The sequence below is a fragment of the Corvus moneduloides genome, chromosome 25, assembly GCF_009650955.1.
Source record: "Corvus moneduloides isolate bCorMon1 chromosome 25, bCorMon1.pri, whole genome shotgun sequence".
NCBI classification, from domain to species: domain Eukaryota; kingdom Metazoa; phylum Chordata; class Aves; order Passeriformes; family Corvidae; genus Corvus; species Corvus moneduloides.
Window position 1 is genome coordinate 386089 of NC_045500.1, and position 25337 is coordinate 411425.

Here is a 25337-nt window from a genome sequence, read left to right on the forward strand (position 1 = left end):
AATGGTAAACATAGCACCTTTTTGCTGAGTGAAATATGTCCAGTATATGTTAAAAAGGGCATTGCATGTGTGTAAAATACTGGGTTTTACTCATAGCTAAATGATCAACTGCTACATTGTGTGAATATGGGGTGTTAAGGGCTGTGCTTAAAGTAAAACCCAGCCCTGCTGCAGAACTGTGAGCATGAGGACAAAAAGCACATTAAATCCTCAGTTCATTCCAATTACTGAGAAAATGCTTTAAATCTATTTTCCAGTTTGTGTTTAATTTCAGTTACCTGTGGGTGTGGGGATATCTAGAAGTGTTATGTTGTGGAGACAGGAGAGACTGGGTTTTAAACTGCTGTTTTTACACCTTGTGTGCTCATTACATTCTGGAAACTTAACGAGGAAGCAGCTTTTTAGCCTGGTGGGGATAATTCCCAGCTTTCCTGCTGTGTGTTCAGCAGGGCTGGTTTGGAGGCCGTGGCCAGGGGTGTCCCAGCCTTGCAGTGCAAACCAGCTTGGCTGAGCTCTCCTGACTCTGGGGTAAAGTACACTGGACACACCTTGGTTTTTATTTCCCAGAGATATTTTGGAACATCTTACAGCTCGTTTTTCTAGTACGTGTTTAACAGCTCCTGTTACTCCCTTTCACACCAAACCAATCATGAAATCCCAGACTGGTTTGGGTTGGGAGGGACCTTAAAGCCCACCCAGTCCCACCCCCTGCCATAGGCAGGGACACCTTCCACTGTCCCAGGTTGCTCCAAGCCCCATCCAGTCTGGCCTTGGACACTTCCAGGAATGGGAGTGTTAGGAATTCTGGATGATGGGACTGGGAAGCTGGGCTGGAATATCCTTTTCTGTGTGTCCATTTTCCCTGGCCGTAGCACACACCCAGGCTTCTCACATGGTGTTCTCCATGCAAAACGAATGAAAAATTTGCTAAAAGATTCCCCAAGCTCTTTCTCTACTATTTTCCTATGGTGCTTAGTAGGTTTATTATAGCTTAAAATGTTTAGATTATACCCATAAGGAAAGCAATTAACAAAAATCTGTGCGTCAATGGATTATAATGAGAGAAAATTAGATTTGTCTTTCATCTTCTTTTCTTTCTGTTTCAGAAAAAGTATAATCTCCTTCATGTTCAAAACAGCCATTTTATTGTCATTTAACTGTGTGCTGTGTTAAAAAGCTTTCAGTGGTGTTGAAAGGAATCCCAGAAGCTGAACTTAGAGAAAATATAGACCTTATCTTTTAACAAAAAGCCCTTCTGTCCAGTTTTTAACAAAATCAGTGATTTTTTGTGAAAAGATTTGGATAAAAGTGCATTCTGTGTTTTGTTTGTATATTTTTCTGAGTGTTAGGCAGAATTGCTCCTTACCTTGGAACATAAGAGGATGAGCTAAAGCTTGGGGGTGCAGTGGTTTCCCTTGGGGGTAGGAGCAGGAGCAGCATTTCTTGCTTTGCAACATTTGTGTTATGTAACGTAAGATCTACATTTCCATGCATTATCCCCTTCTCCAATGTTTAAATACAAAAATAACGCCCCCAGTACCAGCAGAACAATCCTGTCCCAGGGATCTCAGTGATCTCGTCCTTCCCGATGCAGAGTGACACCTTCCATGATTATTACTCAAGCCTCATAAAACAGAATATTCATGTGTTTCTAGCACTGGGGTGGAGGAGGAGTTGCAGATACAGAGCTGGGACTGACCAAATAAATGCCCTTCAGGCAAAGATAAGACTATCCCTGACCAATGAGAGGTTTCAGCTGTATTTTGGAACTTTCTGCATGTTGGGTTTCTCTCCTGTTGGCTGTTTCTCTGTGTTAAGGCAGCACCTTCTGTGAAGGACAAACTCCACGCCTCATTTATCTGAGGTGTTCCAGCTACTTGCATTTGGAAGTAATTGGTGCTCCAGTACTGGGAGCAGAGCATGGGCTCTTCCAGAGGGCTCTGAACTCTCCTATCCATGCTGCTGGGTTTTCCCTGGGCTTTTCTGAGCTCCCTGACTTTCTGTGTAGCTCCTTCAAAGCTGTGAAAGTCACATCCAGGTATCAGTAGACTATTCCGAGTTACTCCTGAGCTTCCAGTGTAGCTTCGTCATGGCTTTCATTTATTTACCTCCCAAAAGCCCATTATCTTTGCACAGCTGGAAAAAGCCTTGTATAAAGGTGAGTTCCCAATTTGAGGTTCCCTGTGTGATGCTGCTTGACCCACAAGCTTTAAATCCAGTTTTACACCAACAACACTCTAGAATTTCCTAATTTCCTCTCCCAGTCCTACCCTGTGGTGCAGAACTGTCTGGATTTTGTGTGAGACGTTGAGCTGATCCTTCCTGCTGCTTCCCCTGTGTCTCCCACCTTGACAGTACCATGTGTTGTCTCCCTTCAGCAGTCTCAACTGATTTAACTGGATTTCTTTCCCTTCTTCAGCTTCCAAACTTGCTGCAGAGCAGGGGAGAGACTGTCACCTCTTTTGTGCTTGGAGAGGGAATGCTTTGCATAGCCATTTTTCCAGAGACAAGAAAATAAATCTCTATCAGCATAACCATGTGTCCCGTGTCTGGATAAATGACCTGGGAGACAAAATCCTGTACTTTATCAAGTGTTCTTGGTGTCAAGGTGTCAATGCTTGTGTCAAGACCTCTGGATAATTGATTTAACTTTGGCTGGATTTTAGCATTTCATTTGCCCATGAAAGCTGTGGGCATTAAATGTTGATTTAGGGGCACCAGTAGGACAGTGTTAAAAATTAAAACCAAGCAGTGTTCCTCAGCTTTTTCCAACCTCTCTCCAAGGGTTTAACAGTTGCAAGACTTGATTGAAAAGACTTGATTTTTTTAATTGTAGCAGGGTACAGTGGTTTCTTAGAAAGCAACGCTTGGGAAAGGAGAATACAGGACATTTTGTGATAATGAAGGAGTGAAAGAATGGAAAGAAGAATATGGATAAGAGGTTGTGGAAGGGCTGAAGTAACAGCAGGACAATGAAGGATTCGAGTGGGAAAGCAGGGTGATAAAGTGGAGAGCAGGAAACAAAGGATGAGAACTTGAAAAGGAGAAAGCAATTGAGCAGGAACCTGATGAAGTAAAGCAGTGATGTGAGAAGATGTGAGGAGCAGGGCAAAGTGGAAGTTGGGTGTCAGGTTTTTGGGCATTTGATGTGGCTTAAAACACACAAGTAGAAGAGGAACGATTCTGAAAATGCCTTCTAATAATGAGAGCAAGGCAGAGGTCATTTAAAGATACCTTCCTGCTGCAGTAGTGTCTGTGCAGAATGCAGCTTCAGTCAAGTGAAGCTTCCTGCAGGATTCACAGGCTCACCTCCTGGGATGTGTGCCCTGACTTCCTCATCAGTCCCAAGTCACTGATCTCTGAGGAAATCTTTTATGGGTTAATGTGGAGAACTTGGCATGACACTGAGTGTGAGCTCTGAGAGGTTACACAGGCAGGTTTGGGAATGTTTGAGTAATCATTCCTCTTCTGACTTTCAGTTCCCTGGTTTTCACAGGGAGGACATCAGCAATATCCTTTCCTAGATGAAGTACTTGTATGTTGAGTGTGGAGAAGGAAGGTTTAACTGCCTGTACATGATTAGAAAGAGTAGAACTGAGCAATTGTACAGATGGAGGTACTTAAACCACAGTATCTGCAAACTTTAATGTCTGAACAGGCAAAACCATAGCCCTGTTTCAGAGAGAGTCAGTGAAAGGAGAATGATGGCTGCGATAAGAGCAGGCAGTGACACAGAAGACAGAAATTCACTTCTCTTTCTGTCCTTGCAACTGTTTTGGGGGATATTTTAAATAAAAGCTTTCATCCAGGCGGGGACTGAGGTGAGATAGAGGCAGAATTATTGCCAGAGCTATTACAGTATATTCCTGTGAGTCAAATCGTGGTTGCCTAATATAAAACCAGAGCAGCTCATTGCAGCTTTACACCTGGGGAAGAAGCAAAGTGGAGCCCTTTGTAGGACTGTGTATTTAGCCACCGAGTGCCTGACAGCTACAGCAGAGATGCTTAATGCAGTTCCCAGCTCTCCCAGATGGGAAGCTCCCTGCTATGCAGGTGTGGAGTCAGATCACTCCTGCTGCAGAGGATGGACTGTGCAATCCCATGGGATACCTTCCTGCAGCCCAAAGGTGCACTGCTCTGGTGGTCTGGACTGCCCACAGCACTCACAATTGACACACATTTTTCAGTTCATATGACAAAAGAGAGGATCAGCTTGTACTTTAAGAGCAGCTGGGTTGAAAAGTGGAAATGGGGAAATGTGGAATGATGCTCAGAAAGGAGAGGGATGGATAGATGGGGGAAGCATTTGAATTTTTCAACTCTTGTGCAGTCTCCTCTGGTTATAGATACATGGATGCTCAAACCACTTGCAAGATGTTCTTTCTGTGTCCTTGCTAGTGCAAAGCTCTTGCTCTGGAGAAGAAGCTGCTCCATGAGTTGCCATCTTTTGGAGGCCAGATGCTGTTACCTGGGGGAGCTGTGCCCTGGGGGCAGTGAAATGTGTCTGTGCTGCTGCCATTTGATCTGTTCCCCCACTCCTCGGACTTGGCTGCTTTCCACCATATTCAGGCTCAAACTGTGCCTCTCCCTCACGGGCCCCTTCCATCATCCAGCTTTAATGAACAGAGTTTCTCTCTTGGCCATGAGTTTTAAGGGTGGCAAGAACTCTTCACAGCAGTGTCAGGAGCTCAAACACCTCTTTCCCCTGAGCTGCCTCTGCTTCTCCCTGCTGCTAAACCTGCTCCTGTTTTCTTCGAGGCTGGAGAAACTCAGACCTTGTGTGTGGTAATTACTGTGCTTGCTTCCCTCTCTCACATCTCTGCTCTCCATCCCTCAGGAGTTTTTCTTGTCCTTGCAGCTTATCTTGCACTTTCTCTAGGCTCAGTGAGACAGATTTTCAAGTCTTGAACCAGGTGGAAACAAGTCCAAGGAATGAGCTACTCCTGAGCATCTGTGACACTGATGATCTATGTCTCCATAGTGAACTTGTGAAAATGTAAATTTTTAACCAAGGTTGCTGTTTCCTTTGCACTGCAGAGTTCTCTTTTGTCATGTCTGAGACACTTTAGAGGGGAATACCTCTGAGTGCCTGCTCATTCCCTGAGGGCAGGTGCTGAGGGGTTATGGACAGTGCTGAACAGAGCAGGTGGATCGCACACAGAGACACACCTTGGGCACAGTACCACAGGACAAGCTCAAACCTGTCCTGAGCAGCAGCTTGCTCAGACTGTTCCGGGGGAGGAAGAAAGGCAGTGTGGGAGTGCTGGAATTACTCATCTAGCTGAGTGTCTGCTCCACGAGGCTGTTCCCCTTTACCCTGGAATAAGGTTTCGCTAACAGTAAGTTGCAGGCAGTTCCTATTTCTTCTTCTGACAGGGATTCCACCAGTGAAGATTGTGGTTCATGACTTAAAAACACATGCTGTGTGTCCCATGAGGGACTTGGAGCCAGGTAGGGGCTCCTTAGCTTCCTTTTCTGGTGCTGTGTCTGAAGTCTGAGTGTCCTGTTGGAGCTTTTGACACGCATTTTACAGTGCAAACTCGTAAGAAAGGGTCTGAGTTCTCAGTGTGGGTTTGACTGTGGAGTGTCAGGCTTGGCAGCATTGCTGTTGTGCAGGAGTGCCACAGAATGTGCCAATGTCTTTGCACAGGTACAGCACCTGATGGCTCAGCCTGGCTCGGCTTTAGGAAGGGGAGGTGGGACACTCAGTTCCATGTGTTTGCTTGGCATCTCTAGCAATGACTGCGCTGCTGAGTGTTGCTTTTACAGCCTATCTTGTAGCAAAAACTGAATTTGATTCCTTGTAACACAAGGCTTGGTTAGGAGCTGAAGAGGTCCCACGTTATGTACCCCGTGTGAGTGGAGCTTGGTCTCCACATCCCAGTCACCCTCTTGCTATGAGGCATTTGCTGGGTTTTCACTGAGATCCTAAATTGTTTCTTCTCTCCTTCCCTTGATAAACACATTCACTCTGCAGTTTATGAAATCAGTAACACGCCTGCAGCAGATTGGTTGGGCATCACAAATCCAAGGTCTATCCAAGGAATTCAGCAGGACAGAGGTCTGGAGGTGCAGTAACTGTCCCAGAGATGCAGTAACGCATGGCTGGGTAAATGGCCCTTAAGATGATTAACTGGGAGGTGTGCAGCAGTGGCAGTGCACTTGTATGTAAAGTGGAGCCTTGGGCGTAGCTCTTGCACGGGAGAATGTGCAGGAATGTCCCTCTGGACAGGGGCTGGGAGGTGCCTGCTCAGCACTTTTGCCTTCATGTGGGAGCACGGCTGCAGGCAGCCCTTGGGAGCCTCATCCAGCCTAACCCTGCCGGAGGAGCCTCTGATGTGGGCACAGCTTGAAAGGCTTTTACATGTGTTTTGTCAGTCACAAAGTGCAACCTGGTTTTCTCTTTCTTGTGCTGTGATTCACCGAGTCCTTCTGGTATAAAACCACCATTTTTCGTATAAAATTATATTAAACAGGCCCTGAACAACTGCACTCTGTGTCTGGGGGAGGCAAATGTCCTGTCATAATCCTCAGGAGAGAGCAGTTTGTGACCTATATCGTTAATTAGCAATGAAATAGTTCTCATCTTGGGCTAGCAGTAAGATCTTCTCTTAAATATTTTAGTTTCTTGGTTCCAGCTGTCCAGTTTGTCTTTGTTTCCTGAACTTGCTTCACTGCATATTGAGCAGCACCTCACCTAAAACTGTGGTTGTAAAATACCCTACAAAAATGGTGTTGCTTCAAATAATTTACTCAAAAAATTGTATATCTTAACATTGAACTATTTTCCCATTAAATTAGTTTACTTTTGGAAACAAAAGCAATCCTACAGTGTCTTATCATGCATACATTATTAGTGGCAATCCATTTTTAATTTAATGAAAAATTATGCAAAGAGCAAGGGAGGAAGGCTTGCAGCATACTTGGTCTTTCTCTGCCTAGATAACCTCAAGCAATCGAAGAGGTTATATTCAAAATCCTCTCTTGCTTGGCACTTTTATCTTCTTAAATAGAATAGTGTTTAAACTCAGAGAAACTATCAAAGGTGGAAAGAAAGTACTGGCAGAGGTGAGAAGTGGTGAAGAATTGCCTAATCCTGTTCTTTAATTGGTTGACAGAAGTTTCTGTTAGGAGAGAATTGTCTGAAACAGGAGTTGCTGTTGCAGCTTCCCAAAGTTTATTTAGGTGGTAGAAAGCTGAATCATTATGTAAATCAAATTATCCGTGTGAGCTCTATCAACCTGAAGTTAAATAAATTGGTCATGGGTGCAACTGTGTCATAGAGCAGCTGTCCAGGTTGGAGATTTGTTTTGAATTTGGTTCTGAGCCACCCCCTGTTACCCCAAGGATTAAGAAATAAAATGTTCCCAGGCCAATTGCTAATTTAACAGCAAATTAGAGCAGTTAGTGATACCTCTCTGGTCTGTTCTCCTAGTTGAAAAAACAGCAACAAAATCCCAATTTGAGTCACACTTTTAATTTTGTTTTGTTATTGTGATAATTCAAGCCCTAAATAAGGGGAAAGCATAGGGAGGGGGACTTGTCTGTGTTAGAAAAATGATCCGTTGCTGTCGAAACTTATGTGCAGCAGAAAGAACCCAGCTCATGCGCAGGAAGCCTGTGAGGTTACATCAAACCATAGCAATTTTGAGCCTGGTTGTCTAAGAGACATCTTAAAGACCTTTTTAGATGTGACACTTGGATGTGCACAGTGGTGTTCCTAGTAACTGGTGAATTCTAGTTAGCTGTGAAACCAAATCCTTGTTATTGTTTAGCTGTACGGTTTGCAGCCAAAGTGCAGAAGAACAGGTAGCCCTGGGTGAGGAGAGAGGAGCTGGCAGGAGGAGCTGGAGGTGGGATCTCAGCATGGAAACAGCAGGGCACAAGGCTCTGCCGTGCCCCCAACACCTGCCTGTGCAGGGAGTGCCTGTGCTCAGTCTCTGTGCACTGAAATGCACCTTCTCTGTGTTTCCCTGTCACAGGCTCCAGGTCCTTGGAAGAGTCTGCTGGAGCTGTAGTGAATACATTTCCCTCATTTTCCCCCACAGCTATTTCTACTCCTCTAAGCAGGGTAGTAGACCTTAAGCTGTTACAGATGCTTTGTGGACAGTGTCTGTTGTGTTTTTATGCTTTATCACTTTCTGATGTGACAGCTCTGGGTCTGCTTTGTTTGGTTCTATTTCATTCAGCTTGGATTGAACACTGTTCTCCAGGAGCTATGGAACTGGGTTTTAGCCTCACTCCTTTAAGCAGGGGTTTATTTTCTATCTGTGGTCACGTTAGGGTGCAGTATTTTATTGTAGTACACCTGGGTGGAGAACACCTTGTGTTCTCATTCCATTTTGGGGTCCTGGACCACTGGGGACCTCTGCCCTGGCTCTGTCCTCATCACGTTGTGAAAACCCTTCACTTCTCAGTGTGCTTCACTTTTCTCCTGTCTTGGAGTTTGAATTAACTTCCCCACTCAAGTCAGAGAGGTCAAGACCACCAGCTGAGGTTTATAATCCCTGGGATGAATCCACCCAGTATCCCTTGGTCTCTGTCACTGGGAGCTGCAGGTGAGGGGCGTTCAAACAGCTCCTGCAGCCCAGCAGCCACTGATGCAAAAAGAGAACAGCTTTTTTTCCTAAATGGGCATGTTGTTTCCTATTAAGTTGTTCTATCTTTAGCTTGTCCCATTCTTGTCTGTTTTGGTGAAACAAAGAAAAATTAGCATTGGGAAAGAGGGATTTGGAAAGAATCATTAGGCTTTCTAGGCACAGAACGGGTATAACCTGTTTGACTTTGCTCAGCTTTGCCAAGCTTGAATCTTCCCTGTCTCCTGTAAGTGCTGAGCTCATGCTTGGCCTGGCTGTGTCCTCAGGCATCAGGGCTGATGAACGGGGTTATTGTCACTTGGTTATACAGCATTTAGCAAGCAGTGCTGATCCAACCATTACAGACTAAAAAAGAACAGTTACACTGACTGTTCTGTATAATTTGGGGTTGTGCAGCCTCTTCTGTTGAATTTTAAACAAAAAGGTGTTGTTTTGGAAATCTTCTTGTCTTTCTGAACTTGGTGTCTTGCTGAGTCCAAAGAGCATACAGAATTTCACCCCCCCAAAATCTTCACTTACACTGATAACCCTCAGCATCCTGCTGAGTTGAAAGGAACTGTATGCAAAACCTTTAGATTCCACATCGAGTTTCCATGGGCTGCGGCCGGACAATATCCAGTGTTGCTACAAATTCTAGCTTGTACCTTTGAGCTTCAGGCAGGAGTAGCAGTGATAACAATACAGAAAATCTTGGGCCGCTCCACAGAAATGAGAACAGCTCTGCATTCTGTACTGATACAGAAAGATTAAAATTGCTTGAGGAAGGTCACACAACAAGCTGATGGCCAAGTCAGGACTGAGAGTCATCCATCATCCAGGCTTTCCTATTATTTGCTAGACCTCAGTGCCTCGGATGGAGAGCTTATCATCCTCACTGCTGCACTGGTGGTCTGGTGAAGGATTTCAGTCTTTTAATGGGATCTGAAAGTTAGGTTGTAATAATTATTTCTCATTTCTGGTTTGGTGTATGAACTAGAAATTATAATAGCAGTTTTTACACATCTCCTTTTCAAACTGGCTGCATAAACAGAGAAATAAATGAAGACTTACAAGTCTCCTCTGGGAACACAGTAAATATTACCGTGTTTTCCAAAAGGAGGAAGCAGAACAGTGAACACAATAATGTGATATATCCAAGGTTAACCAGTTGGCAGAACTGGGAATAACTCCTGCTCTTATGGTCCTTACTGGTCACTTGTTTAAGTATTATTTTGGGGTCAGATCATGCAGGGCAGGTGAAAACATCCCTGCGTGGATCCGAGGGACCGGGATGGAGGTGCTCAGGACAAAGAGATGCCTTTTCCTCCTGCAGCCAGGAAAGGGTTACAGCTGAAATGCCTGTAGCAGCCTCAGGAAAACATGAATCGATGCTGCTGAGGGGAGGGCAGGATGGGAACCCAGACCCGCGAGCTGCCTTGTGCTTTTCCTTTATAAACACACCTTAGTGGGGGGGTTGAACCCGGGGCTCCGGAGCATCGCGGCGGGGCTGGCGCGGGAGCAGCCGCTGCCCCTTCCTTACCCGGGCACCTCCATCCCGCAGCTCCCGCGGCTCCGTGTGCTCTGCTCTGTGCTGTGTGCTCTGCTCTGTGCCGTGTGCTCTGCTCTGTGCTCTGCTCTGTGCTCTGCTCTGTGCTCTGGGCCGTACACGCAACATGGAGGGAGGGACCGCCGCCGCCGCCGCCGCCTTCCCCCGCAGCCGCTCGGTCGCGCTCGCCGCGGGCTCCGCCGGAGCCGCAGCCGGAGCCGCAGCCGGGACCGGCCTCGATGGATCGCACAGGTCAGTGCCAGCCACAGCCCTCAGGACGCTCCTCCGGGACGAGCCTCCCTTCCCCTCCTTTATTTTAACCCTCATCGATGGAGTGCTGCGACCGTGTCTCCGAGGGATGTAATTGTTTCACACTTGGTCAGAGCCGGCGATGCCTAATAAATATGTAGAGCGGGATTAAGGAAAGGCGAACGTGGCGTTTCCATCCAGCAAATGCAAGTTCATTTTAATATTTGCTGTATTTTTAAACCCATGTAAATGACTGTGTGTCTTTTAAGTGGTTAAGCTTTTGAATGGAGAAAGGTTAATTGCCTGCTTCAGCCACATTACGCTGTGTAGCTCCCACCAGCATGGAGAAGGCAAAGTCTGATTTTGCATCCCGTCCTTTTTTGTGAGAGCAGTCCTTGAGGCATTTTCAGGTGAAGTGTGTGGAATGTGGTTATCAACATGACAGAAAATGCATTTTTTCTATTAAAAAATGCACCATACCCTGCGCATAGCAGAGAGGAGCACACAGCGTCTGCTTCGTGTGAAGGCAGCAGTAGTCACAAGGGCTCTGTGCTGAGTATTTTTTTCCTTTCTAATGGATAACTAAGAGCTGTTGATAGGATATGGGTTTAGGAGTGATAGTTCTGGAGGGCCAGGTTATCATGTGTGTGTCGTTAAAATTCTTGTGGAATGAGGCAGTGCTGATTATCTTCATGGCAAATCATCTCCTTCACCCTGGGTTTGGGTTTGTGCTGTGGCTGATAGGAAATGTGCCTGGTGCTATTGCAGTTCAACTGGGATTTTCTACTTCAGGGCTGAGAGTGAATATTTACTAGTGAGGAAAAAAAGGAGGGAGCTGTGGACCCAGTATCATTTAAAATTTGCTGTTACCACCTACCTGGGTTACAGATCAAGGCGGTTTTACCACACCAGAAGTTATTTATGAACCAAGGTGCCTGGAGCTGGAGACGCAGGTTCTTTTTTCACTGTTTAACACATTATCAACAAAGTCTTGGTAATTTATGCTGACTCCTCCTACTTCACTTACACTGCCAGAAACTGAAGGAGAGTAGCTCCTACCAGCACTGCAACATTTCTTTGAATTTGTCTGTGTTTTCTTTCTTCCTTGAAGTATTTATCCTTAGGAAAGCTGCTGCTGGATATCTGCTCATTGTTTGACTTGGGTACTGTGAGAAAGGTAGTTGGAAAATTTTGGTTCCTCTTACTTGGAAACAAAACTGTATTTAAAAATTAACTGTGTCTTGTGTGCTGATGCTGAAGGCTTTACACTCCCCAGCTTCATCACGGAAAAAGCACAAAATGCAATGTATTGGCAGTGTGTTGTCACCCAAGGATAGAGCCACATGCTTGCCAGAGCAGATTTTGTAAATAGGAGCTACAGGATTTGTGTTTGGTGTGAATTCCCTTGGGAACAGGAGCTCTGATATTTGTGAGAAGCTGGCAATGTCAGTATGTGCAGTATGAGGTTTCTGGCTGAAGACAGACAAAGTTTAGCAGTGGTTTGATAAAATCTATGCAGTTTTCCTCCAAATGGCTCTTGTCATCCATGAAGTCTGCAGATTAAATAGGTTTTGGTTCTGGCAGTGACATCCCCTCTTTTTGTCACTTGTGCAGAGAGTCCAGAGTATGACAGAACTCCGGATGAGCTTACTATGGTTGCCTCTCTGAAGGCAGATCTCTTGCTCATGTCCTGCCTTTCAGAACAGAGATAAAATTGGTATTGTTTTTTAGAAGCAAAGCTTGCATTTAACAGGATTATAGGAGTATTTTTAACTTTCTGCTTTTACTCCAGTGCTCCTGATGGATGCTTGGAGTTCAGGGAGATTGCTGGTTATTGATGTCAGAGTGAATGTGCTGTGCTGATTCAGATTTTCTCCAGGAAAAACGTCCTTTTCCGAGTGGCACATCCAAGGGTTGCAGAGTCCTTGCCCTACCCATAACACTGCCCTTGGGGCTGGGGGGAAGAGGGACAGAAAGCAGCAGTGTTGCAGGGCAGTGGCTGGGAGGACAGGGACAGAGCCGAGTGTGTTCCTGGGATGGGGAACATCTTCCAAGCCAGGCTGGGGTTTGGTGTTCGGGACTGGTGCTCGGCACAGGGAGCTCGGGGTGACCTGGGTGTCACGGCGTGTCCTCTGCTCGTGGCTGAGCTGCCTCTGCTCCTGACCTCTGAGCGCCCTCCAGCTCCGGCACACAGCTTTCCCAGGCTCCGGCTCCCCGGGATGCTTTCCGTGGAAAAATCCCTTCGTTTTGTCTTATGCAGGGAGGGGACAATTTTATCAGAGCATTGGTGAGCACGTCCTTGGCTCCCCTGGGTCTTGTAACAACCAGTGTAACAATGTCCTGTGTGACATATCCTCGGTATTTATATCAAAAATACAGAAATAATCATTTAATCCCCCTTTGTCGAGCTTTTTGGTTTAATCTTTCTTTGTGTTAAACCATGTTTCTCATTATTTGATATTTTATGAAAACTTCATGCCCTGGTGTCAGGGACCACAGTTTAATCTTTTGATGTTCTGCTCCTGATAGTCATCATTAAAGGGAATTAAATCCCTTAGTTTTCACCTATGTTGAAAAAAGGAATGTTATTCCCAGCTTCCATTCAGTTGTCAGCCTGAAGAAAAGAGAAAAAAAAAAACCCATAGTATCCCTGGTGAAAAGGAGAAATAAGGTGACTTTGAAAGGGTGGATGTGATGGACAGAAGGCAGGAGAACTGGGATGGGATCTGAGCTTCCCAATCCTGAGGATAATGGCCAAAGCGGGCAGCTCGTTAGCTGTTGAGTCAGAGCAGGGCAGGCTCCGGTGTGTTTTCATGTAAAAAGCAAAACCAGGCAGATGTACACCTTTTGTGTGTGTTTTTGAATATTGGGAATAGTGACAGGATGCAGTGGCAGGGGCTGAGGAAGAGGGGGCATTTCTAGAATTCCATCCAGCTCCTGAGGATGGAGTGGTGCAGCTGCTCAGCTGCTCGCTCTTGTGCGTTTGTTGAAGGAGGTTGTGTGTACTGTTTCTGGAGCTTGCAAACATGCCTGAATTGGGGATCCAGAAAGAAGCTGAAGTATAACCCTCAGCACCTGGGTGCATTTCACACTCCCAGCTGTGCCTTTGACTGGTGAGAAGATCCAGTGTGATTTAGAGTGGGGATGGCAGGAGAAGGAGGGCAGGAATTTGAACTTGGTACCTTGCTTTAAAGTGCCATTTATATTCCAGCTTCTCTTAGATCCCGTGTTCACTCCTTCTGAAAGTGTGACTGTGGAATTAGTTATCTCAGCACCTCTGGAGACACCTTGGAGGTGATGTGACACCTGCTTTTCCATTAGTTGCCTTTCCTTATGCAATCCACATCTAATCTAGTTTGCTTCCTCCTCTGGGTAAAACAGCAGGAAAAGTGCAATACTTGCTAAAAGATCTGTTCTAGTTCCCCTTCAGTCTGCTCCAAGGAGCTCTGTAGTGGCAGAGGCCACCCTTGGTTGCGAGGGGCAGTGGCTGTATTGGGCAGAGCCAGGTGTGCCCAGGAGCAGGCAGGATGTGCTGGATCATCTGTGTCAGATTATTGCATTTATAAAGGGTTGGGCCTCCCCTCTCCCGTCCCACACCTGACTGAACTCCTGAAGCACCCAGAGGTGACAGAGCATTGCTGCTCCTTGGGTTACAGATTTACTTCAGGGTCACTGCGAGGCTTCTCCAAGGTCTAAATTCTCCAGTTAATCCAGATTGGGGAAGGACTTCTAACCTGACACTTCCCATGATGTTAAAGACCAGAAAGCCCTTGTCCAAGAGCATTGATGAGAGTTTAACTCAGCTCTTCATTTCTTGCTTCAGACAGTTCAAGCTGGGGGCAGTTTTAGCAGGGGGATCCTGTGACTTTTCTGGAGTAAGAGATGATGTTTTCCTGGACACGGGCAGTGGTGGTGGTTGCTTTCTCCTGGCAGATGGATTTAGGGCAGTGTGCAGCCCTGGTGGGGTTTAACCACCCTTGGAAGGGGCAGTTCTGTGGCTGTGACTCCCCGCTGGATCCGGATCACCGGGTGCATGTCCCTGTTCGAGTGTGACGCTAATGAACACCAGCGGGCTGGGCTTTCTCCCTTTCCTTGTGCATTATACAGAGATTTTCCTATTCACAGGGCTACTGAATAGTCAAGGATTTCTTAGCATTCCCCCCCCCCAGGGTTTATAAATTAGTGCTCCAGATCTTGTTCAGGACTGGAATGTGGCAGATGAGATTTCAGCTCTTAAGCAGTATTTTAACCGTGGAAACAGGCTTGATTTTCTGGCCACTTGTTTTCATTTGTGTATTTCAGAAGGTTTTGTCCTTTTAAAAGTGAAACATAACAAGATATCACACAAACCCTTTTCAGAAATAATAAATACAGTATTTCCAAGCCTTTTCAGTCTGCTGTTCTCTGTGCATTTGCTCTTACTGATACTTCAGTGGAGCAGCTTTGCTTGCTGTATGAGATAAATGTCATTTGTAAATGTGCATTGTATCTCTTTGCAGTGTTCAGTGTCACTGTGCTGGCTTCTGTTTTGGGAGTGTAAATGTGCTGGGCCAGTGCATGCCATGCTTTAAAAAAAATTATTTACATATAATATCCACCTATTTAAGTTGGAAATATCCAACTATTTTAAGTGCATATGCCTACAGAGGCTGTGTGAAAATCTGTTTGTGTTCTAATAAAGAAGTGCTAGGAGAAAGCTTTTGACAGCCCAAAGTCCATGCAATTGAGAGTCAAAAGGTAAATAAAAAGAGCAGTTAACTACTTGGTACATTTTTTGTCACAGTTTCTGAGCAAATCTCATAATTTGGAGTGATGGGAAGAGGGACCATGACCATATTTTCATGTTTTCCTTTAGCAGGACTTTGAATGGCATCAAACACCCAGCAAACCCCTTGCTACAGGTGAAATTAGAGTGGGTTTTGACCTTGGGCATCTGTCCTAACAAATTTGATACTACGTGTTTGATACTCAGGCACTCTCCTGTGAGGGTAAAGGCAGTGACACCTCTTAACATCCCTTTGCATCAGCAAAATCTACTGCGAAACCAACTCTTGGTGGTGTCAGCCCAGGGAACAGCCAGAGTGTAGGAGCAGATCTGAGCCTTTTCTGTGGTTAAAGTGGTCTCTTTTGGAGCACTGAGAGAGGAGCAGGCTGGCTGGAGGGCTTGCCTCACCAGAAACAAGGCATGGCTTGTGAAAAATAGAACAAGAAAGGAAACTACACCGGTGTCTTCATCTTGCAGGGTCTCATGCAATGCTCAGTGTTGACAGCTTCCCTTAAAGGGACTTTCCCAGCTCCCTGTGCTACCAGGAGAGCTGCTTCTGGGCACACATGAGAACACTTAGATTTTCATGGGCTGGGAATCTCCATCCCCTATTAATGGTGGGGGGGAAATAAGGCCAGCACACACCAGATATCAATTTCAGAGGATGGTTGTTCTTAAATCCTGGTATTTGTGGTTGCAGAGAGCCTTTAAATTCGTGCCCTGAAAGTTAACCAAAGCTGTGTTGACTTTTTTCATGTACAAACTAATTTGTTTAATACTGCCATGGTTGCTCATAGCTTTTTGCAGGAGCAATATAATGAGATTAACAAGCCTCTGATCGCTTCCATATCTGATCCTCAAATCCCCCAGGGAAGTTGTGGAAGTGTCAGAGCTCTGCTGCTCATGTGTGGGGGCTGCTCTGGCAAAGCCCAGAGTTATCCTTTATGGGACACGTTGGGATATGGTTGCTGGGATGGTGGAGGAGCTGAGCTTCCATCTGCAGCCTTGGAGCCAGCGTGAGTTTGGGAAACACAGCAGAGCTGCTGAGGCTGCCAGCCAGGGGTTCATTACTGGAAAGAAAAGACAAACACCCCCTCCTTCCCCCCGCCGGACTCTGGAGAGGGAAGCAAGTTTCATAGGGAGATAATTGCGCTACTGGAAAAACTGCTGTGACAGCTCCCTGCACCACAAGTGGAGTTCTTGTGGGGAAAAAGCCTTGTTAGACATACCAATTCCTTCCCTTTTCTCCCAGTTAATGTGCTGTGCAGGCACAGTGTTGTCCTGGAGCACTGGGAACTTCCTTACCTCCTCGCCTTGGCTTTCCTTGCCAGCTTCACCCTAATAAAGTTTGCTGTTTCTAATGAAGTTTGTTGTTTTAAAATGACACACTGCGTGGTCTGGTTTGGGAATGCAGATGGACACTTGAATTATATTTTCCCCTGCTTATAAAAGCATCCATGATTGATTGCTTCTGAGTGCAAAATGGGAAGTTTTTTCTTTAAAACAGAACCAAAACGAAGAAGGAGAACTCTCACAGTTTCTGTGTGCATATATATATTTATATATAAAAGCAGCAGACAATGAACCAAAACTCCAACTCAGTATTAATTGTGAAGCTGTGTTGTGCTCCTGGGCTTTGTTTATGCAGTGTTTTTAGCCTTGTTGAGGTGATAATAGTTTCGTCACACACTTCATGGAAACCCTGCCCGAATCTGTGTGTTAGATCTCCCTGGACATCTCCCTAGCTTACAGCCCGTTCTGTGCAAAGTCCATGCCTCATTTTAATTAATTTCCCCCAGTTTCCCAGTGGTGTCTCTGCTGTTGACAGAATCGGTTTTTCCCCAGTTCTGGAGCAGCAGAACCTTCGTGGAGATGTTGCTTTTTCCCTTGTGTGCAGGACTGATGACTTGAAGGAATAATACAGCTTTTCTCCACTCTTCAGTGTTAACAAATATTGCAGACACACAAATCACACAAAAACCTTTTCTCCAGCAAATGTCCCTGGGTTTGAGCACATTCTCCCTTTTCAGTGCTTGACCACACATGGAACTTCTCAGGAGCAGCTGCTCACAAATAATTCCAGATGCCGACAGACCCTGAATACAATGTTCTGTTTTGTATTGGGCCTGTTTGTGCTGACCTTTTCCAATCCCTTTCCTTGCTTTTTAGGCTCAGGATCACCTCTTTGCTCATTTAAAATACATATTCACGACACTTTAAAATCTCAAAACTCACAGACAAAAGGCAAAATTCCTTTTATTTGTTGTTCTGTTCTCTCCATTTGGGGCTGGCAGACAGAAGGTGCTTGGCTGCTGTCACTGTCCCTTTAGCAAGAATTGTGGGATTTGCAGGGTCTGCAGAGCTGTTGGGTGTGCAAACAACATCAATCCTGGTCTTGGCTTTGCTGCATATGAATTTCAGGAGAGAAATTTATTCCTCTGAGAATTTGTTACTCAGTTAAAATGCTGAGGTTGGAAACATTGGCAGGGGGAAATCTGAGCCACGTGGCCACAGGACTCTGTGAAGATAAAGATTTCCCTCCAAGGAATATTGAATTCAGCTCCTTGACTGTGATTTTCCTGATTTCTCATGTCTTGTTTGCTGGGGGAATGCCAGAGCAGGAGTGGTTACAAACGTGGTGAATTAGTTTCAGGTGAGTGCAGGTGCAGTCAGTGAGCAGTGGGGTTTGTGCCTGACCGCGCTGCCCCAGGAGCAGCCAGGCAAGCCCCACAAGGCCAGGGTTGGAACCTCGGGCCCTGCGTGAGGAGCAGCAGGAGCAGGGATGCCAGCTGGAATGCAGCTGTGCTGGATCTGGTCCTGGTGCTGAGCCCTGCCAGCAGCAGAGCCCCGAGTGATCGCCCTCGGCTGAGGCAGAAGGGGCTCAGCCCCTGGGCTGGCGGGGCTGGAGGGAAGGGCTTTCAACCTGCTGCTGTGAAGATGAGTTTTGTGTGGGTCCAGAAAGCCAGCACGGGTTAATTTGCAGCCAGAGGGCCCAAAAAGGAGTGTATTTATGCAGAACGAATGGTTCCACGGGTTATCAATGGCTCTGCTCCCTGTGCTCTAGCAGCAATGTGCTTCAGAACAACTCCGGAACAACTCCTGCCTCCTGGAGCACAACCCCCGCAGAGAGCAGGGTACCACTCAGGGGTTTTACCACGCACTTTTCCTCTGGATTCTGTGGAGACAGGTTTAATGACACATGAGGAATGTTCTGTAAATGCAGATTTCAGTGGCTTGAGAACAATGGTGGAAGCACACCCTGCTGGTTCATGGGGTGGGAACCTCCTTCTGGCCTTTGCAGCACTTTCTGCTCCTTTGAGCAGTAGGAAGGATGTTAAAAACTGTATTTGGGTGCTAATGGCACCTAGCTGTGATGGCAAATTGCTGGAAAACATTACTAAAAGGAGAAAAGTTCAAGCTGAGTTAGTAAACTATTTTTCTGGTTTTTATTTGACTCTGTTCATGCCTTATAAACTCACCTCTTCACACCCTGTGAACTCTGCTCTTCACACTTTATAAACCATCATGGCAGAAATTAACAACAGAAAATTCCAGTGTACTTTCAGTTATGAGTTTTCTTTGTGTTCAATCCTCAGATCTGTGTACAGTGGGGTTAATTCTCCTGGCAAATAGCACAGCCAGGCATCAGAAGGGAAAAAGTATTTGGAGTAATATGAGGTAATCATGTATTTTCTATTCTTCCTTCACAAGTGCTGCATTGGCAGATCTGACTGGCTTTTGGAGCAGCTGTTAGATCAAGGAATGAGATAAAGCTGGGTGAAAGAGAGGGCCTGTCTCAGAGCTGCCATGCAGTGCTGTGAGGAGAATGCAGTACCTTTGGGACAGACTAAAAATTACTAAAATTACGTGTATGCACAAGGGTAGAGTGGAAAAGATAAATGCAGTTGCATATGCTGCATCTCCTCCTTTCCCTTTTCCTTTCCCTTTCCCCCTTCCCCCTTCCCCCTTCCCTTCGGGAGTGGAAAACAAGTCCATGAGTGGAAGCAGTATGGATTTCTCCTTTATGTACTTGTTTCGTTTTTCTACTGCAGTGAACTGACCTTTTATAAGGTTGCACTTGGGCCTAAGATTTGTTTGGTTAAAACATGTTCCTGTCATCTTCCAGGCAGGGTTTTGGCTTTTCCTCTGCCTGTTGATGTTGAATTTCCTCTGCCCAGGGCCCGTTGATGTTGAAATTCCTCTGCCTGTGGCTACCTCAGGGGAGAGGAGCCAAGGGTCCCTGTGGTCCAGCACTGACTCCTGGCCCTGAGTGTGAGCAGAGGGAGCAAACCACTTCATTTCTGCTCCCAAGGACTCTTTTAAAGAAATGATGGCCTTTTACGGTGATTTTTCATCTGTGGTAGGACTGACCCCTCCAGCATTTAAAAAACAGCAGTCAAGTTACTGAAAATCACAAGTCTGACTTTAAAACTGATGCTTTTCAAGGTGTGCTTTGATTATAATTTTATTTGCCCTCCAGTTGAGTTTTGAAGTCCAAGATGGGTCGTGTTGTTCACCTTTCCTCCACAAGATAATTTAATAATTGTACTGAAAACAGAGAATATTTCATTACTATTTGACTCCATCATTGGAGCTTTGAAAATACGAAATGCTGAGAGATCTGCAGTGAAATGGTGAGAAATTCTAACATTGTTTTAATGTGCTTATATCAAGGTCATGGCCAGTCCCAGGGACATTTGTACAGGTCTTGTAAGTCCTGGGAGTTGGTCTGGCAGTAAAAAATATTTCCCCATTTCTCCTCAGCTCCTTGAAAACCAGCAGCAGGGCGTTTTTTCTGCATGTATGTGTATAAATGTGCACACCTTTCCTGTTCTCTTTGGAGAGGATTTTAAGTACAACTTCACACAGAATTGTGAGGTTCTGTGGCAGCATCTCCTGCTCTGTGTAGGGCTTTATAAATATTTGCAGAGGACCAGCAGGTAACCTCATCTTCCCTTCTGCCTGGGTCAAGGGGGAGTTTCAGGTACTGGCAGAGGCACTGGGATAATGTTCTCTGCCTTGTAGAGTTACTCTGTGCCTCCCACAGGGAAATGACAGCAACATGGATCTGTATTTTTTGATTATTTTTGTGTATCCTGTTGAAATAACTGAAATACCACCTTGACTTTGGGGTGTATAACATGTTTCATGAACTCCACAGCATCACAGGGAGAAAAGGTGCTGCTCTGCCTGATGCAGACTTTGTAAATGAGATTTTGGATCTGATTACAGCTAACAAGGAATGGACACTGGATATGGCATTGGAAACAGACACCCACAGATGTAAAGCCCTTGCTGCTGCCCACACAGGATGTTTAATTAGTACCTGGCTCCTTTTTGAATCAGGATGTGCCTCTGCTTAGGGAACATTTTTGACAAATCCCCAGTGGCTCATAAAAGAACAGAAGGGAACGTTTTTGGCCCATTCTCTCTTGTGCAGACGCAGAATTTCCTTGGTGCCTGCTAAGGACAAAGCAAAGTCTGGGTGCACAGAAACAGGAAGGCTCATAGGAAATAACCTCAGATTGCTGCTTCCTGGCAAAAAGGAGTTGTGCAATTCCGGTTGAAATGCATGCTGTGGTGTTGGATGGAGTTTGGAGGTGTCACCTGCTGAGCTCTCTGTGCTCCAGCCCCTTTGGCTGCCAAGTCGTGTCTGGGGAGCTGTGGCCAGAGTGTTGATATTCCTGCAGTAGCTGGGGCTTTAGAGGTGTTTTGTCATCATCCATCAGGTTCTGGAAGTGCTGATCAAGAGGGAGCTCAGTCACCTGTGCTGCACAGGGAGCAAACAGGAAATACTGGTTTGGGAAGAAGCTTTCATGGTGTTCAGCACTGTTAGAGAGAGGGAATATTGAAACAGAAACTGCAGGTCCTTCTGGGTACTTGTTTGCCCACTCTTGATTTTACCTTTGCACGTGTTTCATAAAGGTTGGGATATGACTCTCTTTGGAGAAGTAAGGAATTCAAAGGAAGCCAACAGCCAATGAGTACATTAGAATATGTCCCAGTGTGTACTTTGATGGGCGAAATATTCTTGCTTTTGCTGGTGCCATAAATAAAGTATTTATAAGGCTAGTGATGCCTTGTCACTCAAACATCCTTTCCCAAACATTCCCCCTTTCCCAGCTATCCTAAAACACTCCCTAAGTCAGTAAATCAGAGAAACAGCACCCACTGATGTTTGACACTTTCTGTGCCAACAGAACAGGAAGGAAGAACATGCACACCAAGGGATACCTTTTGTCACTGTCATGAACCTCAGAACTTCATAAAAATCCTGCTTTTTGTTACTTGAGTGTGCTAACAGAAGTGAATTGACCCTGGCTGGCTCTCTGCAGAAATGAGTGTGTGGCAGCATGTCAGGGGAAAACAGAACATCAGACCTGAGAAGGGGGCTGGTTCCCTGTTTGCTGTCACCATTCCTGGCTGTGGTGCAGAGGGTTGGTGCTGGCTGTTTGTGGGAGCTGGGGAAGTGGGAAGTGTTGGCATGGTGTGAGTGTGGCCTAGCAGGAAGCTTCACGTGCAGACACATTTTGTGTGGTGGGAAGTCTTCTGTTCTAGGTGTGCACTGGATCTGTTTGCAATGGAAAATAAAATCACGTTGTTTTTAGAGAACATATTAAATTACTGCTGCATTTACAATAAAACAAGTGTGTTGAAAGCTTTAATTATATAATGGCAATACAAAAAGATATCAATCTCCATTCAGGAGCAGAAATGTTTGTCTTTTTCACTAACTGTGCTCTCTCCTGTGAGTTTTCCATGACATAATGGGAGGCATCAGGTCTGGATGGTGTTGCCTGCTCAGTTACTGCATAAAATACAAAGCAGAGCAGGCTTGAAGAGGTCACTTACATAGTTTAGAGATCACTTAGGTTTTGCTTGAAGGACTTTCATGGTTAAATTGAAGATCCTGGAGTGCCGGGAGAAGGGAGAATGGCTTCTGCTGCCAGTGGGCAGGGTTGGATGGGATATTGGGGAAAAATTCCTCCCTGTCAGGGTGGGAGGCCCTGGCACAGGGTACCCAGAGAAGCTGTGGCTGTCCCTGGAAGTGTCCAAGGCCAGGGGCTTGGAGCATCCTGTTCTGGTGGAAGGTGTCCCTGCCTGTGGCAGAGGGTGACACTGAGTGGTCTTTAAGCTCCCTCCCAACCCAACCCATTTTGTGTTTCCATGGTTTATGAAATGTTTTTCCAAATAAGGAAAAAATATTTTAAGAAACCCGCCCCAATTTCTGCACAAAGTTTGCAGAGAACATTTCAGTGAGCTCGTTTGTCTCTGGGAACGAAAAACCTCAGAGGGGGGAAGGAGCTGTGGCTTGGGCTGTCACATGGAATGGAGTCTCATTCTGTGAAGTGCCCAGAAGCAGAGAGGGAAACACAGATCACCGAGTCACATCCCTGTGGGAAGCCACCAGCCCCGTTCTGGGGAGAGCAGGGAGAGGAGCCTGGCACGGGAATGAACCTTCCCATGAACTGAGAGGGACTCAGCTCCTGGCCTGGGCAGATTTCTAACGCCCGAGCCATGGCCATAGGAAATCCCAGTCCTCTTTGGCAAGGAGATTGAAGGATGGTTACAGGCTCATTTTTGTTGCACTGGGCTTTTCCCTGCCCTGATGACAGGAAGAACTGTCTTTTCCAAGTGCTCCACTCCAAGTGGGAGTGATGTGGGAGCAAGGAGCAGGTGCTTTTCCAGGACGGTTCATTACCTGTTCCGTGGCTCCGTAAGCCACATCCTCACCAGGAGTCTTTGGAAGTGCTGCTGGCAGGCTGCTCTGTTCCCTGAGGCTGCATTAGATCTTGTAATTTTGTACTCCTTTGTTCACTATATTTTTATTTTTACCCATTCTCTCACAGCCTTCTCTTTTTGCCGAGTTATTCATTATGCACTAAAAAGTCTCTGTTTCAGGTGTCAGTTCTGAAGTCATCCTGGTTACTGAGAGAGGGGGGAAGAGGCTGGCAGAGCAGTGTTTAGTGCCCTTTTCCTGGGCACTGAAATTAATGTGTGCTGCTTTCAGCAAGATCTCATTGCTTTGGGAAGGGCAATAGCCCAGTCACTTCATTATCCTGCTGCTCTGCACAAGTGCCAGTGGAATAGAAATGCTGTCGTTTTCCAGACAGCCCTTTGGGTGCTTCAGACAAATGCTTTCAAAAGCTGCCCCACACTTTCTTTTTTTTTTTTTTTTTTTTTTTTCTTCCCTGTCAAAGTGACAAAGCTGTAAATCCCTTCATCATCTGCTCTAGCACATCACACCTGCAACCTTTTTTAATGCCTTCAAAATAATGGACAGTGTGCTTTCACTGGTAGGTACTTTACCAAATCATTAAGGCTTTATTTGTCTATTTATTTGTTTTCCCAAGAGAGTATTTTGTTACTGACAGCATGAGTCAGGACAATTAAAGGTTGCAGTGAAATATTGCAGCCTCTACTGTGATGCAACTGAAACGAAGTGTTACCTTAGTCATACTGAGAATAAACAATTCATGTACTGTATGCTGCCTTAGCCCTTCCCAGCAAGTCCTTCCCCCAGAGCACAGCGTTTTGGGAGCTCCTGGGAGGGGGAGTGTTGTTCCTCAGCGTTTGTGTGCAAACAGGTTGTCAGCTTGGGTTAACACAGTGTCTGTGGTCATGTTTTTTGGAGAGAAGGTTTTTATGGAGGACAGGCAGCAGCTGGCACTCTTGGGTTTTACTCCAGGCTTCACTGACTCAGGCAATGCTGAGTCTTCTTGTGCATTATTTACACCATTTTTAAAGAAGGAGTAACAAAAAGAGGTGTTTTACAGGAACGTTTTGACTTAATTGTGAAGGGCTGCATGGCTCAAGTAGAAAAATTACTTCAGGGCAAAATTTTATTTTATTCCTGTTGGCCTTTTGAAACAGGGTTGAAAGGTGGGTTGTATTTTCAGCAGGATTGTCCTTGTTCATCCCAACCCCTTGAGTTCCCTGAGCTGTGCCCGAGGTGCTGGGGGGGCTGGATGTTGGCACAGATGTCAGGAGGATGTTGCAGATGTTGTGATTGCCTTCACCCTGGTTTCCTGTTTTTAACTGAAACTGGTTGTGATACACCAGGCCAGGGTCCCCCCCTGATCCCTCACTGCCAGCTCTTCTAACACACCTAATTCTGTGTGCCAGTCATGAAGCCCTGGCTTTCCTTGCCTTGCAGGGGTTAATTCTCTCAGTAGTTAATTTCTCAGCTTGTGTTGGCCATCAGGGGTGGTGTGATGGCAAAGGAGAACGTTCAGAGTGTCATTCCTAATGCTGTTACCTTTCAGCTGCCCTTTTTTCCCCTGCTCTCTGGTTTTATGGTTCCCTGCTGCAGCCAGCACAGTTCTACAGTTATTCTGCTGCACAGAGGAGCTGTTGGCATCCTCTCCTCTTTTATTACGCTGGTGCAGAAGCAGAATGGTGGCAGAGATGCAGAGTGGAACCAGGCCAGGCGAGATTTGAAAGGCAGAGATAAGACACAGTGCTTTTCAAGGGATTGGGTTTGCCAGGGAGGAATGGTGGAAAGGAGTTGAAGTTACCTGATCCATCTCCTTTCTCTCCCTGCATTGCAGAGCATGTGAGCATCTGCTCAAATGTCACTGAATGCCACCTGGCTTGGGCCAGGCAGGTGCCCAGTGCCTTGGGGTCTCTCTGGGGTCCAGACTGAAGGGACAGCAGCGCTGCTGTGGGAATTTGGGAGGGTGGAGGATTAAATGTTCTTGAAAAGCTATTTGCATAAAGGTTTGCAAAGGAGAGTGTGAGTGAGAATATGTTCAAACTGAGCAGTGAAATCTGCACAGCTTGGCTTCCTCATCCATCTGCTTGGAGCACGTTATCTCTGTTTAACAGATTACATTTAATCTTACCATTGCAGGAGGAGCTGTTGAGCCTCAACAGACATGGCAGAGCCCTCCTGGAAAGTTATGGAGAGAAACAGGAGCTGGAATTTCATGCTCAGGAGGACAACAGAGGAGGGGCAGAGATGCTCTGTCACCTTCCTGTCCTGACCACCTTCCTGGGCCTGGCAGGGCAGCAGACTCTCCTGCTCCTTTCCCTGGGTTCCCCAGGCTGGCATTCTGTCTGCTCTGTGCTTTCCTGACTTTTGCCCGGGCTGTAGCTTCCCCTCACATTGCTCACCAAGAAAAGCACCTTCACAGCGAGCCTGGCAGGTACTGGGGAGGCAGGGGTTAAAGCCAGGCATTCCTGCTCCTCTGCCTGCTCA

At 46.0% G+C, this 25337-nt stretch overlaps 1 protein-coding gene across 5 annotated transcripts in view; it reads left to right on the top strand.

Moving 5' to 3' along the window:
• ARHGAP32 (Rho GTPase activating protein 32) overlaps nt 1-25337 on the top strand; it is a 239011-nt gene that overhangs the window by 51807 nt on the left and 161867 nt on the right. For 4 of the 5 annotated variants that reach the window (XM_032133850.1, XM_032133852.1, XM_032133851.1 and 1 more), the window contains exon 1: nt 10291-10374. The exons of the other annotated variant lie outside the window; for it this stretch is intronic. The gene's annotated coding sequence lies outside the window, so the exon portion shown is untranslated. Of the gene's footprint in view, nt 1-10290; nt 10375-25337 lie in introns of those variants that run through there. 5 annotated transcript variants of the gene reach the window in all.